The following is a 20,330-nucleotide window of genomic DNA, read 5'->3' as shown; positions in this document are numbered from 1 at the left end:
TATGTAAAACCAACAATTTCTCCAAGATGGAAACATTAGCTTTACAACAATTGATGGATAACAGGAACTTGGTTATTTTACCTCCAGACAAGGGGGGAGCGGTGGTGGTCAGGAACTGGACACAATATAATGAAGAAGCTTTGAGACAATTAGGGGATGGATGTTACTATACCTGTATGCCTTTAGATCCTACCTTCAGGTTCATGGAGGAAATAGACCAATTTCTGAGGTCAGCTAGGGAAGAAGGGATCATTTCTGACCAGGATCAATACCATTTAACGGTTATGGATCCTACTAACCAGTACATATATTTTCTTCCAAAAATACATAAGGACCTGAATCATCCACCAGATAGACCTATTGTCTCAGGTAGGGGCTCGTTGACAGAACCCCTATCACAATTCTTCACTAGACATTTGCAACCCTTACTTAAGTGGGTTAGATCCAGATTGCAAGACACCACAGAATTTCTTCAAATCATTGCGAACACCCAATTAGAATCTGCGTGGTTACTCTGCACTCTGGATATCTCCACTTTATATACCTATATTCCCCATTGGGTGGGATTAGATGCCCTGGCGTATTGGTTGCGGAGGTCGAAACTTTATTCTCCAGGTTTCAATACTCTTCTTTTTGGGCTTGCAGAACATGTAGTGACTAAAAATGTCTTTTACTATCAAAACAAATGTTATTGGCAAACCCAAGGAACAGCCATGGGGGCATCATTTGCCCCGATTTATGCAGATTTATTCATGGCTTATATAGAAGAGTTCCTGATTTATGATAGTAGTCACAACATATACCTGGATGAAATTGAAATCTGGAGAAGATTTTTGGATGATTGCTGGATAGTGTGGAGATTGGATGTTATATATCTCTGGGAATTTGTAGAGTACTTGAACGATAATAAGTGGGGTATTAATTTTACAGCTAATTATCATTTCCAGAGTATTACATTTTTGGATGTATTGATCACGAGGAATGAGGACCATACCCTAGTGACACAGGTATATCGTACGTACCCTCAGTACAACTCCCTTCGCCATGCCTCCAGCTATCATCCATCCCATGTCTGCAGGAATATACCAAAGTCCCAGTTTCTTAGAATAAAACATATTTGTTCAGAGGATAACACTTATGAACTTCATAAGCAGGACCTTATATCTAGATTTAGGGCCAGGGGTTATGCTATGGGGGATGTTTTGACTGCTAGCAATTCTATCTCCACTATGGATAGGCAGGAGACTTTAAAATATAAACCAAAATCTGTGAATAACCAGGCAGGTACCCACTTAGTGACCACTTATGGCAGAAATACGGATCTCTTGCTTAATAGCATGCAGAGACATTGGAATATATTACAGGCAGATGAATATCTTTCTACGATTTTGGGTGAATGGTGTTTGTTTTCATTTTGTAGGGGATGGAATATTGGTTCCTAGGTTAGTCATTATAAGCACATTCTCAGAGGCCCCAATAATCTTAGTCAGAGAACATTGACTGGGGATTCTCTAGTAGGTTGTGTGCCTTGTGGGCATTGTACACACTGTAAGAATTTTAGCAAAACAAAGGATTTCACCAGTCATAATATAGGAAAGTTTTCTGATATCCATTTTTTTTGCTAACTGTGGGTCTGACTGGCTGGTTTACTTAGCCACCTATACTTGCTCTGCATTCTATGTTGGCCAGACATTGAGGCCTTTAAGGATCCGTATCTCTGAACATCTAAGTGAAATTAGGAATAAAAAACCTACCAATGCATTATTTATACATACATATAAACATCCCAGTGCTTCTTTTAAATTCACAGTCATAGATAAAATCTTGGGCAATAGGGCTAATAAAGCAGGTTGGCATAGCCTTTTAAATGTGAAGGAAAAGAAATGGATAGTCAAATTAGGTGCATTATTTTCACCTGGGTTAAATGAAAATTTGTGAGGAACCAATGGTTGTTGCACATGCATTTATATGAATGGTATTTAAATGCTTTCTAAATCGTTCATTGTTTACACTGATGAAGGCTAAGTAACAGTGTTAGCCATAACCGGTTTGTTGTTTTTGACTACCTATGTTTTCACAGGAGTTTAATAAATTCACAGTTTGCCATTGTCTGCTGGCTTTGCTTTTTTTGAATTATGCTTTTGGTGTTTTGAAGCCTTGCAGTTGCCGTATGTGCAAGAAGCATCTTCACTTTGGGCTTTTTGTTTTTATACACCTAAATTTGTTTTTGATGATTTCATGACACACCTTAATACTAATACTCTAAGTATTACATTTACTGAGTCAGCAAGTAGTCATTAGGTCAAATTTTTGGATGTGAAGGAGATGATGGCTAATAGGAAGGATACGTCTGCAAATGCCATTCTATGGCCTAACTGCTGTCACTCAAAACATATATTCAGGCTTTTCCAAAAGGTGATTTTATTTGTTCTGCCAAATCATGCAATGTGTTTGGAGTTTTTCACAGCTGAAATCAAATTTAATTTTAAGAAATTTCATTCCAGAGGCTATGATCAGGATGTTCATGATATTAAACAGTGAAAGAAACTTTTCTGTGTGGAAGATTTTCAGTCCATATATTTCTAGTTAATCACTGTATATTAATCAGATCAGACAATGGTAGTAGAAGTAGCAAACGCAAACTCGTCTTAAGTCAAAACAAAACAAAAAGTAATAATAGAAAATATATAATTGTACAGCATTACTAAGTATTCAAAAGTAATCCAAGCAAGGCAGGCAGCCTCTTTCCAGTCGAAAATCCTTTATTAAGTACACAGATAAGCAATCCAAGTAAAACAAAAATAGAGTAATAATTTCCTCACAAGCTTTCTAAATATATATATATATATATACTTTTCATCAGGGCATGGGAGTGGTTTATTGTGCTGTAAAACAAGGTGTTATTGGTACACATGTTAAATTCACACCCCTTCCCCCATCAGTGTGACATTCGAGCTGGTCCTGCCCTACTTAGTAGCTGTCATAATAATATATAACCCTTATGTACTTTAAATAAAATTATATAATGATGTGGTACCTCTTATTTAACCAAATTATTAAGTAGATTATTAAGTCTGTGATTTTATCCAAGACAATATACTACATGGCTGGAAATATATCAACCTTAATTCATTTGGCAATTAACAAATATGTATAAATATATACATATACATTTTGCATGTAAAAATCAATTTCTATTTTCATAACCTATTGTTAACAAAGATCGCTTTCGTCCTTCTAGACTTCTTCAGGTCTGTGTACAAGAACCCTAAAAACCTATATAATTGTATAATTAGTTAGTATTGTTATTACACATAATTTTTAATAAAGTGGAAAAAAGAACCAGAAAAAATAAAAATAAGAAAAAATGTATGTATGATGATGGAAACAAAATATACACTTAAATTTCAACTGCTTTAAAATGGTATTTAAAACCAATTTGTAGAATAAAATAAAATACAATTAGTCATGTAAACAATGTGGCAATTTTCTAAGTTCCGGTGTACTTTTAATTGAACAGTAATAGTTTAGTCCAGGCTTCCTAAAAGAGTTCAGCTTTAATTGCCACATGAGTTCATGTTTCTCCAGAATATTTGGGATGTCTCCTTCAAGATCATCCATGTCTATGCGATCCAGGATCTGGAACTTAAAACCTGTGTGTCTTTTATGAAGAGAAAGGTGTTTGGCTAGTGCATTATTTTTACATCCAGAGCAGATTTCTGACAGATGACATGAAATCCTACGCTTGAGTTTATTTGCAGTCTTGCCCACATAGAATACATCACATTCATTGCACTGTGCCCTGTAAATTACTTTTTTAGTGTTACAGTCATCCCCTGCACTGGTTTTAATGATCTTCTTTAAATAAGGGCAATAAAAACTATCACATTGCTGTATAAATATACAAAATGTACAATTAGTTTCACATATTTTAGTGTTTTTCTCACATGGTCTAGGTTTCAATTCAACAAAACTTCTAATGTTCCTGGCCTTCCTATAAACGAATGATGGGGCTTCACCTAAGATGTTAATCAGAAAAGGGTTTCTTGTGACAATGTCCCAGTTTTCCTCAATAATATTTTTGATACTGTGATTATCCAAAGTGTTAATCCAAAGTGTCTTTATCATCCTTTTTAGGTAAGGAATGTAATGAGAACAGGCTTGATAGTAAAATGGAAATGGTCTTGGATTCTCTTTGTGTCCATTTGGAGAGGTTATATTATATAACAACATACACCCATTTAACTGAGCAGAATTTTAATGTTATCAAAAGGCATTGGCATATCTTATTGGCTGATGGTATTTTGTATTCTGTTTTGCCTAGGACACCATCTATTTCCTATCTAGCATGACACAATTTAAAAGCTAAATTGGTAAACTCTAGATTTGATTCTGTGAAACATGGTTGTAGTTTAGTTAATGTTATAGGAACTAGACCATGTGGTGCCTATAAAGTATGTACTATTGTAGCTAGAAGCACTACTTGGCATTTCCTCAAGGAGATATTTCATGCCCATGGATATTTTACTTACAAATCCAGCATGGTTCTTTATAAAGTTTCCTGCCATTGTCATTTGTTTCATATAGGTAAGACATCCAGAATGATGAAAATAAGGATTATGGGACATTTAAAATATTGGATGAATAAAAATTTTGCTAACCATGTGTGGAAAAAACATTGTGGGATGTTAATGTTCTAACTTTTTTGTCATGAGGCAGGTAAAGGTTACATCTGAATGTAGTCAGCAATATTTTTAAATATGTTAAATACAATGGAAATAATGCTTATTTTGCAGTTTAATACATTGCAGCCTGTGGGACTTGATAGTGAGCTCCCATGGAAAGTATACCTTTAGATGTGAATGATATTAATTTTGAATTTGAGTGCATTGTTTTAATTGGTTATGTTATCTAACTGGTCTGTGATTTTGTTATTTATACCTGATTAGGATTCTTGTAACTTTAACCTTTGAAGAGCTTTCTGATCAGAGATGTTAGCTGCTTTTTAATAAAGTTCTTTGCATCAATTTTACTTGTCATTATATTAGTTAATTATTGTTTATGGTATAGTGGGACACTCCTAAACCACTGGTAACAAATTCAGTCATAATGAGCCTGATATGCAAAAGGCAGGAGGATAGGTCTTTTTAGCTGCACTCTGGAAAGTACTAGCACCACCACACTAAGAGAAAAACTGAAGTGAACAATATGAAGCAATTGACTCTGGTAAGAGGAACCCAAATTATATAGGGTAAAAATACTAACATTTTAAACATATATACCTGGGAGGGAGCCAGCGCAATTTCTGACTATGTTAAATAAAATTAATACTTTAATAAGTTGAAATTGTTTAATAAACCTGCTGAAAGGCACCATATCTGTTAATTTAGCTTGCATTTCTTCAGGGTAATATTTCTTTATATGCATATAAGTATTACACAGCACTATGGATAGTGTTAAATAACTGTGAAAGAGTGCATTGCAATGCTTATTTGATTTTAGTGTATATGACTGTTGATATACACTAACTCTGCACCCATGGGGTGTTATAATTGTCTGTGGCATAGTTGCTGCTACTGGAGAAAGGGAAAAAAACTTTTTGAAGTGGAACTTTATTGTGTAAAAATTGAAATGTGGCTGTTGACATAAGTGGATTTTAAAGCTTATTTTTGCAATTAATTTCCCTTGCAACTGAATATAGACAAATTTGTGGTTGGAAGGATTGTGGAACAGTCCTTCTCTTCAGGAAGAGGTTGCTAGACACATGATTTAGGAAACTAAAGGATACATTCACATGACATTCAGCCTAGTGGACCCTACACTGTTTTTTTTTTCTAGTTTGAAAAGGAACTCTGTAGAACGTGCTCATGTTTGAGTGTGCCCTACACTAATAGCCATTCTACATAAGGATTGATAGTTAACACATAAGGTTAAGGTTCTGCACTGCTAATGAGCTGCTTCCTGTAGTCAATGGTACAGGGTTTGAGTCCTTTCACCTCCATTTGCCCATTGTGTGATTCTGAGCAATTCACTTAACCAGAGTTCCTTGGTAACCCCTGAAAAAGGACACTTGCATCTGGTGGGCTTATCTGGTTAATAAAAAGCAAATAAAATTGCTAAGGTGTCCATGTTCCCTAATTTCATTTGATTTGTATCTTGCTTTATTGTCAGCACTGTTATAGCTTTCAGTGGTATTTGGAGTTGTATTATCCTGTTAGTGTCCAACCTCCCCCTCCCTTCAAAACAAAAGATAATTTGTCCTAAGAGACCTGTTACTTCCTTAGTACTAAGTACTGCTTTCAGCTGTAATTCAACGTTGTGGTTGTTGTTTCAGTTTTTAAAACATCAGGCGCTAGATGGACATAGTAATATATTTGTTGTACAGTGAGCAAACTTAGCTGTATAGCCTACAGCTAAGATACTCTAGCTGATTGTCTGTATGACTATAGAAACTCTCCCTGTGAAAAGTTTTATTTCTCATCTTACTCCTTTTCACATAGGATCATAGGAAGTTACTAGGCTAGCCAAGAATTTAGCCCATGTTCCAACAAGTCAGAACCTGATGCCACTGTCCAGCAGGGACACAGGTGGAATCCCAGGGGTGTATTTTCTTTTCCCCATCCAGTTATCCAGGTTGCACATAAAAAGGGTTAATGAAGTTCTCTGCTTAATGTGGAGAATGAGTCTATTCCACAAAAGGGGGAGTCTCTGGGACACAAATCTGTCCTGCCAACAATTCCTGATGATGTCACAGATCAGGTTGAGGTTGCATGTGTGGGTTCCTTAAAGGACAAGACTTATCCAAGATGACATCTGGCATAAAATTTCTGTTAAAGCAATGAAATATATTTTGTCCCATATACAACTGTGCAAAATAGAAGAAAAGATGGCAAAAGCATCACATCTCAGAAAAAAATATTATGACCTCACAATCAGAGATATTTTGGAACTTTCTAAAGCAAATAGCATATGTGGACAAATTTCATCTAATAAAATGTTACCAGTAATGGTCAATAATACTGTCAACCATTTCATGACCCTCATATGTATTCCTCCTGGATATACCTAAACATTACAGCCCTTGAGTATTAATATAAGTAATACCTATTCTACAATGTGCAACAATCACAATCTCACTCCACTTCCTTGTTACATGATACCACACCCCTTTTACTTTACTCTTCCCCAAACCATGGTCGTAATACAGCAAGAACAATATATACAGTAATCATCAAAATGTTTGTGGCAGTTGAAAAAGAGTAGCTAATTGATACTGATTTATAGCCCTTACCAGCACCTTTGAAAATGTAAACTGTACAACACTTCTACAAAAACTGTAAACTTTGGGTTTTAGCCCCAACACCACAACTTGGTTCAAATCTGCCTTGAATAAATAACATTCAAAGTGCAGTCATCAGTTTAATAACTGATTAAATATCATTTACATCTGGAGTTCCATTGTAACTTTTAGGCCCCTATAAATTTTCCATTTACATTAATGACATTACATCTCAGTTGTACCTCAGTAATTGCCCTGTATGCAGCCATATCTCTTAAACTTCTCTCTCTGAAATGTGAAGTACTCCTCACATTGTGGAACAAACAACTTCAACTAGGAAGCCTACAACATAATTAGTAAATGTTTCTTCATACATTAAAAAAGTTCTTTTGATGAATTATTATGATTCATTGTTATTTAGCACAGATATTTGTTAAAGTTAAATGAATTATGTGACAGACCCTTTCAATGTGGAACCACAATGAATATTGAAATTCTAACATTCAAAATGAGGAGTGTTCCTTACAGTAATGTAAAAGTGGGATGAATGTATGCAGATGATATTTTATCTACGTTCAGACCATCCACAGTTCACATCCAAAAAATCTGTGGATGGCAAAGCAGCAATCACTTGACCCTCAACAAGGATAGCTAACATGCGATATGTGGGACACATGAGAAACTAATAAATGGCAAACTCATGGTCATTCAGGATCCAAATAGCACAAGTACAACAATAGAAATATCTCTGATTAATACTTGACACAAATATATTCTTTAAAATGCATGCTAATTTACGCAACAAAAATGACGTTTTCATCAGAGCATGTTACGTTCTCTCAAATCACCTTGCATCTCAGTCACAATGAGCTCTTGTCATAAATATGTTTATTCCTCAACTTGATTTTATTAATCTTGCCTCACTTACAGAACTTCATGGCTCCCAGTCACTGCTAGATCTATATATTTCCTTTCTATTTTACTTTTATGTTACTAAACCAAAACTATTGCCACTCTCTGTTGGCTAAGTTGAAAATGAAATCATCCGTGTAGAGCCTCAGAGCACAAATTGAAAATGCATTTCCATTACAAAGACCTCCTTTCATCCTAGCAGTCTTGGAAAAGAGTTTTACTGGAATTATCCCAGCCTCCTGGATCCATCTTCTCCCCTGAGCTAAAAAAGATAACAGCCATTTGCCAATTCAGAGGATGGCTGCCGAATCACCTCATATACTCCTAATGCTGCAGCTGCTTCAGAGATAGTGCTTAAAACCACATAACATACTTTCCTGATAAAATTGCATTGCTGCACAATACAAACTCAGAAATAGGACTGTGAAAAGTGGTGGCTTCTTGTCTTATTAATGTATTAAAATGCATAATTAATATATTTGTTATAATGCAGAAAATTTATCCCACAGCAATTTTAGTTCTACCCTAAACTATATAATAAATCGTGTGTGTGTGTGTGTGTGTGTGTGTGTGTGTGTGTATATATATATATATATATATATATATATGTGTGTGTGTGTGTGTGTGTGTGTGTGTGTGTGTGTGTGTGTGTGTGTGTGTGTATATACATATATATATATATATGTGTGTGTGTGTGTGTGTGTGTGTGTGTGTGTGTGTATATATATATATATATATATATATATATATATGTGTGTGTGTGTGTGTGTGTGTGTGTATATATATATATATATATATATATATATATACACACACACACACACACACACATATATATATATATATATATATATATATTTATATATATATATATATATATATATATATATATATATATATATAGAGAGAGAGAGAGAGAGAAAGAGAGGTGTGTGTGTGTGTGTTTGCATTGGTGTTTGTAATTTCATATGTGCGTTTGTCATGACTAAAAGGGTCCTTTGCCCTGCCCACTTATCTGGTTATCATAAATTTACAAAAATTAGGCAGAACCAGAGTAATATAGCTAATAAGGGAAGTACTGCACAACAGTTTGGCTGCAGTTTTTCATCAGCAGCAGCCAAGGTAGAGCACCATTTATAAGCCTGAGATAGAGGGCATTACAGTAATCCAAATGTAAAGCAAGTAGCACATGAACCACTATTTCCAAGTCCAAAGATGGTAGATGTTTAATCTTTGAAATTGTTATTCAAGTGGAAGTAGAATGTCCTGACTGTAACAAAGCAAGAAGCTACAGTGTTGCAAACAGTCAGTGAAATAAAGTAGCTGGAATATCCTGTCATAATCTTGAATGTAGCAATATGGAAAAATACCAATGGTGACTAAGTGGAAACAGGCACAAAGTTAACATGTACAGTGGCTGTAAACAATACTGATGCACAACAAAGACCTCCTTTCACTTAAATAGGCTAACAGCATCCACATGGAAAAAAAATAAAAGTTAACACAGCAACCAAAATTTATATATTCTGTATAAAAACAGTGCTCTACAAAAAGTCAACAGATCAAAACAAAATTGTAACTCAAATTACAGTTCGGACATTGAATATTGTATTGATAGATAGACACAGGCTCACTGCATATGATAGCATTCAAAAAAAATTCAAAAGTAGAGAGTGAGTAGTGTAGTAAAAGTATTCAAAAAGAGAGAAAAGACTCCTAACAACAAACATCTTAATAATTAAAAATTAAAAGCAAAAGGCTCACTTTTCCATTGGCCAATTTCCATTCCATGGAGGAGGAAGAATTTGATTGCTACCCTACCCTACCGATGGAACTCTTTCCTAAGTATCATATAGTATATATTAATTATTATTAACTACAAACATTTTTTTTTTGAGTCCTTTTTTTTTGGCTGAATGTAAAAACTGTAAAAAAAAATTATTGTTATGAATGAATTAAATTTATTATTGTGTTATCATCAAAAAAAAAAAAATCATGAAAAAAAAAAAAGACAAAGGCTCATAGTGAATAACATTTATAATGGAAGAGTTCACTCAATTCCCTAAAGTTACAAACATCCAAGATGCAGCAGCATTCTGCATTTGGTGACCAAACATTTTTTTTGCAGAGGAAAGGCACACTATGATGGAACACTAGTGTGAAGTGGACTGAAGTGTCAGAGACCAAGAGACCAGTTATATCACCAAGTCAGTGCTCATCTGAGGAGATGTGTGATTATGACACAACATATAAGAGATAGTCTCAGTCCAGTCCCAAATGGACCTTGTCATAAGTAATAATAAAATAAAATAAATGTTTAAAACAAAGTACACAATGACATTACCAGATTAGAGTAGAGTCATAAGTATAACAAGAAAGAAGTGATGGCAAAAAAAAACTGGTAAAACTATACAGTCTATTTTTCTATTTTAAGGTAATGTGTTTTTTTGTTTTGTCTGAGAGGAGCTTTTTTTTAGTGGAGTGCTGGGAACAATGTTTAATTAATGACTTGCTTAGACTCACACAGTGGGTAAAAAGCACCAGGGCACTAATGAAAATCAGAGATAAGGCCTGGGAGCACTGCTATTCTGTCTATGACTAAACAACACACCCCTTTATCCGTCTTAGACTGCCTCTTAGCTAATAACCTCCTGTCTCTAATGCCCAGTTATTACTCAACCCGAGCAAGACTAAACTTAGAAAACTTGACTGACCAACTTTTTCACCTGAATCAACTCTCTCTCACCCACAAGTTAGTAAACCATCCTCTTAAAGTTACATCCCTTCAAAACTTTCTCCACCCCTACTGCTCCACTAGACCACTACGCTCCAACAGCAAAAATCTACTTCTAGTGACCAAACCCAAGAACTCAGCAGGAGAAGCACTATTCTCCTGTGTCATATCCAGATTATGGAACAATCTCCCCCCTCTATAACCACACTACCTTCTTGCAATCACTTCAAGACTGCACTAAAAACTCAGTTAAAAAGTCTCTGGTTATGCCCATGCACCAATCCTGTCTAGTAACGCTCCTTTTTACCTCGCCTTTCTCTCCCCTCCCATAGCCACCCTGCCTCACACTGTCTGATCATTGCATTCCTTCCTCTGCAGGCTCTGGCTCACCCTTTACCCTCCCCTTCTCTCCCTACTTAATCTCTCAGACCTGTTATAACATGCTTAACTACCTCACTTCATCTCAACTCCAAATACATATCCAACTGACTTACACCTAGCTTCCTCTCACTACCACAAATACTACTCACTCAGTCTCCTCTCTTACTCCTCTATCTTCCCCTTCCATCTCATTAGCCCTTCTAGCTTGTTCCACCTTTGTGTGGAGCATCTGCTTTATATCTGTTTGAGTTTAGTGCAATATTTGTATATAAGATTTAGGTATATGAGTTTAGAACTGTATCCGTTTGAGCTTATTACTGTCTGTATATATCCTACCTTTATTCCTAGCCTCTCGCTAGATATTGGTATATCTGTTCATTACTATGTTTCATATTGTATGTATTGCTAATGATTGCTGCAGTATGTATTATTTGCTGTTATACAATGACCCCCCATTAAATATTCAAAAACGTGCACGCTGATTGGTCAGCATGCACGTTGTAAATCAGAGTTATAGTAATGGAAAAAGGTCTGGTTACCCGGACTTTTTCCATTACTATAACTCTTTTTTCACACTGTTTCGCTATGTTAAATGAGTTTAACATAGCGAGACAGCTTTAAAAAAAGCAACGGAGATTCTCTGTTGCTTTTTTTAAAGCTGTCTCTCTATGTTAAACCCATTTAACATAGCGAAACAATTTGTAAAAGCAACGGAGATCTTGCTTTCTCCGTTGTTTTCAAAAACTGTCTCGCTATGTTAAATGGGTTTAACATACGAGACAGCTTTAAAAGCAACAGAGATTCTCCATTGCTTTTTAAAGCTGTCTTCCTATGTTAAACCCATTTAACATAGCAAAACAGTTGTAAAAAGCAACAGAGATCTTGCTTTCTCCGTTGCTTTTGCCCACAGTTCTGATGTACTGCATAGGCATACGCATGTGCAGTACATCATAACTGCCAGAATACCAGACAGCTGCTGAAGGGCAGCAAGGAGGCATTATACAATGCCATTATTTAAGAAAAGTAATTATTGTTTTCTTAAATAATGTCATTATATAATAGCAATAACGCCTGGGTGTGGTAATGCTGATTTACCCACGGTTGGCTTTGTTTGGCCACTCGGGCTTCACCCTCATGACCAAACCACACCAACCGTGGGTAAATCCAGCATTACCCACACCCAGGCATGGGTTATTGCTATATTGTATGTTTATTCAATTGTTCTTCATGTATTCTGCTGCTCATTTATTGTTCTGTGGAGCTTTTCTCCCTGGGCCTCCACTGAAAAAGGACCTGTGTCCAGTTGGAATTTCCCTGTAAACAAATGTAAATAAATAATAAAAGGAGAGAGAGAGAAACAAACCTAGGATGACCACTGGATGCATATTGTTAAGAAGTCATAATGCAGTGAACTATCTTTAAAAATGAACCTGAAAAGCAAAATAAAAAACTGCAAAAAAAACTGCAAAAAAAAAAAAAACAGAATAGGACATCAGTAAGAAGACAGCACTTACTACCCTATAATATCAATCCAAAATATTAAACGAGTAACTGGGTTGGTGCACATATAATGAGAGGTAATCAAAGGCTTAGATGATACAGCCAATAAAAAGACTTGAGCAAATGATCCACTTTCTCCCTGGCACTTCAGAAACTTGATGAGTCATTCATAGACATCCAGTCTAGCTTCATTTCCAGGAAACATGATAAGGAATAACAGAGAAGGAACTAAAACTCAGGAGCAGTCTCAAAATTACCTATGATGGGAAATGGGAAACAGGAAAGAGGAAGAAATTTAACCAGCAACTACACAGACAGAATTTCAAGGTGGCTACCAGTCAGAAAGAGCCCATGGAACATACGCATAAAGCACTGGGTGATTACATTGCAGAGGCAAGAGGTAATATGCAGGGTAAGACTGCAAAACAGCCACCATGGGTTAATAGATAAATGAAAATGGACAATATAAAGCTGCCAGAATTTATATGTATAGGATAATGTTCAACATGCAATGTCCAACAGTTAACTCTGCATACACAAGACAAATGTTAAGCATCAGAAAACAGAATGATAATTGTTGAAATGATTTGTTTCTGTAATAGGAATAGGCAAAGCAGTAGATGATGAAACAGATGAGTTTCATAAGTTTCAGACAGCTGTTCAAGCAGCAAGTCAGAAGCATGAGATGATAGCACACACCAGGCATATCATAAGCAGGAAAAAAGAAAAAGTGTAAAAGTAATTTGGTTTTATACTAAGAAAAGAAAAAAACTGCGGTAGTGGTGCTGCGGTAGCATTGTTGCCTCACAGCAAGACGTTGTCGCGTTCGATTCTCAGCTAGAGTGCCTTCTGTGTGGAGGCATGCATGAATGGGCGTGCCTTCGTTGAAGGCTTTGCGTCAGAGCTGGTAACTCGGCACTTGCTTATGAACCTTATGAAAAATCCACTACCAAACATTAGCGGACAGGAGTTCCGCTGTGGCGACCCCTAACCGGGATAAGCCGAAAGACACAACAACTAAGAAGAGAAAAAGTAATGGATGGTAACCTAGAAGTGTTCTTTAGTTTTCATGCAGTGAAAAGTATTGGTAATCCTCTGTGTCACACTTGTTAGTAATAGTCAGAAAAATGGTGCTAATAAAGTTAATTGAAAACAATACAAACTAAACAAAAATGCATCTGCCTGATAAATTAACTAAAATAAACTATAATCAGTGATTAGGAAGACTAGTTCTGCCATCTTACCAGCCTTAAGTGCCCCTGGATCTGTTTAATTACTTGCTTTAAACTTTCCCAAGAGGCCTGGAGGCTGCCTGTTGTGTAGTGTTGTCTCAGGTGCTGTTGATAGAATTCAGACTGAAGTAAGAAGACACTTCCGATTTTATAATGGAATGTGTTTAGCCTTCCCTTTTCTTTGATCTGTAACTTGGCCTGCCCAGTCACTGTATATAGCAATGGACACTATACTAGTCCCTCTTCCCTACTCCACCTTTACCAAATGGCTGTCATACTGAATCGCATTTAGGTCTCAAGATTAAACATCCTTCTTTGCACAACTTTGCTTCCACTTGTGTCTGTTGGAAAAGTTTACAATATCAGCAGGAAAAGAAAGCAAAAATATTTTCCTTAGCGAAGTATACAGACATTGTCCGTAAGAGAGAATTTTTTAAGATCTTGTGGTGTTGTTGGATGAATAGATTTAGACATCAGCTGAAAACATTTATACAAGTATTAAAAGTATGTGAGCAATTTTGTTGTTAGTATTGTTACAGGAAACATTAAATCCTAGATGTTGACGACTTACAAAAAAATTGTATCCCTGTGTCAGATTAATATTTATTTTAGGTAGGTTTACTATCATATATTCAGAGTCACTGCGTTCGAATGTTCAGATTTTCGAACATGTTCGAAAATCAGAACACCGAACACAGTAAATTCCAATCTAAGCATTTCAGTAAAGTTGAATGTCGAACATGTTGACTTTACTGAAATGCTCACATCCGCTCAGCATTAAAACACACTTTTTGAAGGGGTGACAAGCCCCTATGCACCCCCCATGTGGGGGGCTGTGCCCCCCACCCCCCTACTTATATATACAAACTCTGAGATCACACTACAGTGAAGGAAAGGGTACATTTCCCGAGCCCCACTTTTGTGAGATCAGCACCACAATATCGAACCTTGTAATAGCGAACGTTCACTATTACAAGGTTCAACATTGTGGTGCTCGCGTTTTCAGATATGCAAATCAGGTTTCACAAATATGTCAGTCGCACAAAGTGCGATCGACTATGTGATAGTAAACCTTTTAGGTAATGCCTTTTGGCTTTTCCCGGTTAGGGGTCACTACAGCGGAACTCCGGTCTGCTAATGTATTTTGATTTTTGTTGACTTGTTACAATTTATGAGCACTAGTCATGCAAGTTTTATCATTTCACTATTATATATATATGGACTATGTTTCAAGATGAAGTTAGTATGTGCAGAGTGGATTTTATTTTATTTACCATAATTATTTTTATTTTTATTTATTTATATTGTCATTATATTTATATTGTCATTTTTTTATATCAGCACTCTGGATCAGTTGAAATGCTTAGCTGTTTTTAGCATAGTAGTATGTATATATGGAGTTATTATGACTATGTCTCTTTAAGAGCTCCATTTCCTTTTGAATTTTTGGCGCCAAAAAGGTTATTTAAATGTGAACTGGAAGTACTCCATTTTGGTTTTGAGGAAGTCTGATTTTTAACAGATGAAAGCGCTAAACCTTATTTTCAATAAAAGATTTGTTTTTATCATTACGAGTGGATTAAGCCTGAATTTTGGTGGAACACTAGTGTTGGCTATACGTGTGTTATACTCTGTTCGAGCTGTGCAGAAGTTACTATATTTTACCAGCTAGCCTTTTTCCTTCTACAGTCGGTTTCTAGTGTTGGTTGGTTTAGTTGTTTTGTGTTGTTGGCTGGTATGGAGGAGATCACAGAACAGTCACAAGCTTCATTGAACAGAGAAGAATTTACCAAACTACAGATGGAGGTATCTTCCCTTAAGTCTGAAGTCACCAGACTTATTGAGTTAGTGGGCAGGTCGCTGATGTCCCCCAAGGCAACAGAAGGAGCTGGATGTGAGCGTACATCTACTGTCAAGTGTACACTTATTACTACAGGTGTTGACACCAGTACTCAGATGGATATTCCTAATGGACAAGTGGTCAACACAGAAGAGAGGGGTTCTATGCAGGACTTGCCGTATACAAATTACAGGAATACGAACATCAGTCCCGCCTTGGAGAATGATTTTACTTTTGACTTTAGTTTATTTCACGCTAGAGAAGAAGCTGAATGACAAGGGGCGAGACCTAAATGCCATAATGGCATGAAAACTTATTCTACTGTCACCGGAACTCGCATTGAACAATTAAAAGGTACTGTTGATAATAGATTTGTATCCAGTTTCTTAGGAAACAATTATCATAAACATAATAAAAAAACAAATGGACATGTTTCAGGTGGCATGAACAGGACAGTGGGCCAACATAATTATGACTGTCTTGATTTATTTTTAAGGGATGAATATGATTTTGGTACTAATGTTGAACATGGTAGTGGTCAAGATGAAGCAAGACAACATGCCCCTTTTAAGGGCTCGATAAGGGACTCAATTAATATGCTTGGAAAGAAATTATTAAATATAAAGAATGTTAAGATAGATAATGCATATTTAGCCAAGTGTATTTCTTTGCAAATGGTACCTAAAGGCCTTAGATTTTTTAAATTACCCATGGGCCTGGAATCCAACATAGGTTACTATCAATGTATTTAATAAAATGTTTGATAATTTTGGTATAGAATATATGAATATGCTTATCAAATTCAATGATGAGAAATTGTCTACCCTGATTCGAGAGGTTTGTCGAAGACTCAATTTAGCTATGCAGTTTAAAGAATATAACACGCAACAAGGACCGACTGAACATCTTGGATTAAAAAAGAAAAGTACGTTTATACCCATATCAAATAATCAAGTGGTTAATTATGAGAAGATGGTGTGTCATGATATTTATAAATTTAAGAAAAATCTTAAGACCAACAGTAGTTATAAGCTAGATATTGAGGACAATTTGAATGAAGTAGAACAACAATGTTTAAATCAATTTATTAGTAATAAGGATATTAGATTAATGAAACCCGACAAAGGGGGCGGAATTGTGATATATAATACATTTGATTATGTTAATGAAATGCATAATATTTTGTATTCATCAAATAATTATGAAGTAGTATCATTAATGTGATTAATATTGGTTACAAAAGAATTGATCTAACATTAGAAGAATATTTTATTGATCATAGAATTACCAGTGAGATCTACCAATATTTAAAAGTTGAATATCCAACTCTGGCTACTATTATAGGAATTCCCAAAGTACACAAGTGTATCACCCAGCCTCCTTTTAGGCCTATAGTTTCTGGTTCAAGATCCAAAACATATCCTTTAGGAGTCGCCATTGATAGATGGGTAAAGCCTATTTATGAAAAAATCACTCACTTAATAAAGGATTCTTGGACGTTTCTTAGTCAGCTTACATCAGATATATGGAGTAAGGATTTCATTTTCATTACCATAGACATAGTGGATCTTTTTTCATGTATCCCTAAGGATATAGGTTTAGAGTATTTCAGTAATAGTCTGAGAACGTTTTCAAACATGGACTGGGACCGCATATGCCTTATGGTAGATATTATGGGACTAGTTTTGGACCATAATTATATACATTTTCAAGGTGAATATTTTAGGCAATGCAAAGGTGTGGCCATGGGGGCCTCTTGTGCCCCCGTTTTTGCCAATCTAGTCATGTTGGAATGGGAAACAGAATATGTGTTCAAGAGCCAATTTTATTCCAATATAGCATATTATACACAATATTTGGATGATTTATTCATCTTATGGAAGGGTCCAAAAGATAAGATTAATTATTTTATGGAATTTATTAATAGTACAACACATTTTTTAAAATTCACTCATAACATCAGTGAGAGTGGCATAGCATATTTGGACACATATATTAACCATTCTGATAAGGGATTTATTTCACAAATTCATAGGAAGGAAACCTTTTCAAATGACTACATTGAATTTAATAGTTATCACCCTCCCCATATATTCAAAAATGTTTACAAAGGACAATGTATTAGGGCAGCTCGTATGTCATCTACTAGAGAAATCATGAATAGGGAAGTTAATCGAATAAGTAGTATGTTTAGTAATCGAGGATACCCCTCAGCCCTGTTATCACAAGTTTCCAACTATGTGAAGAATGAATGGGGTAAAAAATTTCCACCTTTATTGGGTAAGTCATTAGATTTTATGAAGATTCATAATAGAAACAAGGGATATGACGATGTAGGTATGTGTTGTAATCGAGTTTGCGTCTTGATGTATACTCCTTATACAAAGTATATTAGAGATATTTTAAGACAGCATTGGAACTTAATAACTGTAAATGATGATACAGCTTCCATTTTGGGCAATTATCCGAGCTTTGTATATAAAACAGCACCCAACATTAAAAAATTATTGGAGAAAGCTTCTAAACAAAAAACTGTACATAATACAAAGCTCTCGATGGGAACTAGAAAATGCTGTACCTGCAAACAATGTCATGCCATAAATGAGGTAGGCAATATTAAGTTAGGAGATATCAACAAGGCTAACATTAAATGCAAAGCAGGAAACTGTAGTACCAAACAAGTTGTATATATTGCTACATGTTATGCCTGCAGCGCATTCTATATAGGCAAAACAGAGAGAGCCCTTAGGAAACAAGTATATGAACATATTTATAAGATAAAGATTAAAGACAATAACAATGCACTTTACAAACACATATCCATATATGGTGAATCACATGGTTTTAAATTTGCCATTATAGATCACGTAGAAGTATTTACTTATGGGGGAAATTGGAAAGCACTTTTAGCCATGAAAGAAAGTAAGTGGCAAATTTTGACAGTTGCCATTAGGTCACCTGGCATAAATGAAAATATAAGTATTAAACCATTTTTAATCATGGCATAGATATATCATGGATGTTGCCATTGTATTCTGATTCTTATTGACTTGTTACAATTTATGAGCACTAGTCATGCAAGTTTTATCATTTCACTATTATATATATTTGGAGTATGTTTCAAGATGAAGTTAGTATGTGCAGAGTGGATTTTATTTTATTTATCACAATTATTTTTTATTTATTTACATTGTCATTATATTTATATTGTCATTTTTTATATCAGCACACTGGATCTGTTGAAATGCTTAGCTGTTTTTAGCATAGTAGTATGTATATATGGAGTTTGACTATGTCTCTTTAAGAGCTCCATTTCCTTTTGAATTTTTGGTGCCAAAAAGGTTATTTAAATGTGAACTGGAAGTACTCCATTTTGGTTCTGAGGAAGTCTGATTTTTAACAGATGAAAGCGCTAAACCTTATTTTCAATAAAAGATTTGTTTTTATCATTACGAGTGGGTTAAGTCTGAATTTTGGTGGAACACTAGTGTTGGCTTTACGTGTGTTATACTCTGTTTGAGCTGTGCAGAAGTTATTATATTTTACCAGCTAGCCTTTTTCCTTCTACAATCAGTTTCTAGTGATGGTTAGATTAATATTTATTTTAGGTAGGTTTACTATCATATATTCAGAGTCACTGCATTCGAATGTTCAGATTTTCGAACATGTTAGAAAATCAGAACACTGAACACATAAATTCCAAACTAAGCATTTCAGTAAAGTTGAATGTCGAACATGTTGACTTTACTGAAATGCTCACATCAGCTCAGCATTAAAACACACTTTTTGCAGGGGGAACAAGCCCCTATGCACCCCCCCATGTGGGGGGCTGTGCCCCCCACCCCCCTACTTATATATACAAACTCTGAGATTGCACTACAGTGAAGGAAAGGGTATATTTCCCGAGCCCCACTTTAGTGAGATCTGCACCACAATATCGAACCTTGTAATAGCGAACGTTCGCTATTACAAGGTTCAACATTGTGGTGCTCGCGTTTTCAGATATGCAAATCAGGTTTCACAAATATGTCAATCGCACAAAGTGCGATCGACTATGTGATAGTAAACTTTTAGGTATTGCCTTTCGGCTTTTCCCGGTTATGGGTCACTGCAGCGGAACTCCGATCTGCTAATGATTGGCAGTGTTTTTTTACGGTGCCGAGTTGCCAGCCCAACCCCCAACCTTCAAAGAAGGCACGCCCATTCATGCACACACCTACCTGCATGTCTTTAGATGTCACTCGACCGCAGGGAGTACATGCAGACTCCACACAGAAGGCGCTCCAGCTGAGAATTGAATGGGAGAACCTCTTGCTGTGAGATGACAATGCTAACCGCTGCACCACCGCGGCCTATTATAGTAAACCTTTTAGGTAACAGTTTTAATTCTTTGTTTACTAGTCTTCTATCAATTAACAGTGCCATTTGCTCTGGATTCATGATCTTAGGAAC

The sequence above is a fragment of the Protopterus annectens genome, chromosome 6.part0, assembly GCF_019279795.1.
Source record: "Protopterus annectens isolate FY-2018-M chromosome 6.part0, PAN1.0, whole genome shotgun sequence".
Lineage (NCBI taxonomy): Eukaryota > Metazoa > Chordata > Ceratodontiformes > Protopteridae > Protopterus > Protopterus annectens.
Note: the sequence above shows the minus strand (reverse complement) of the source record.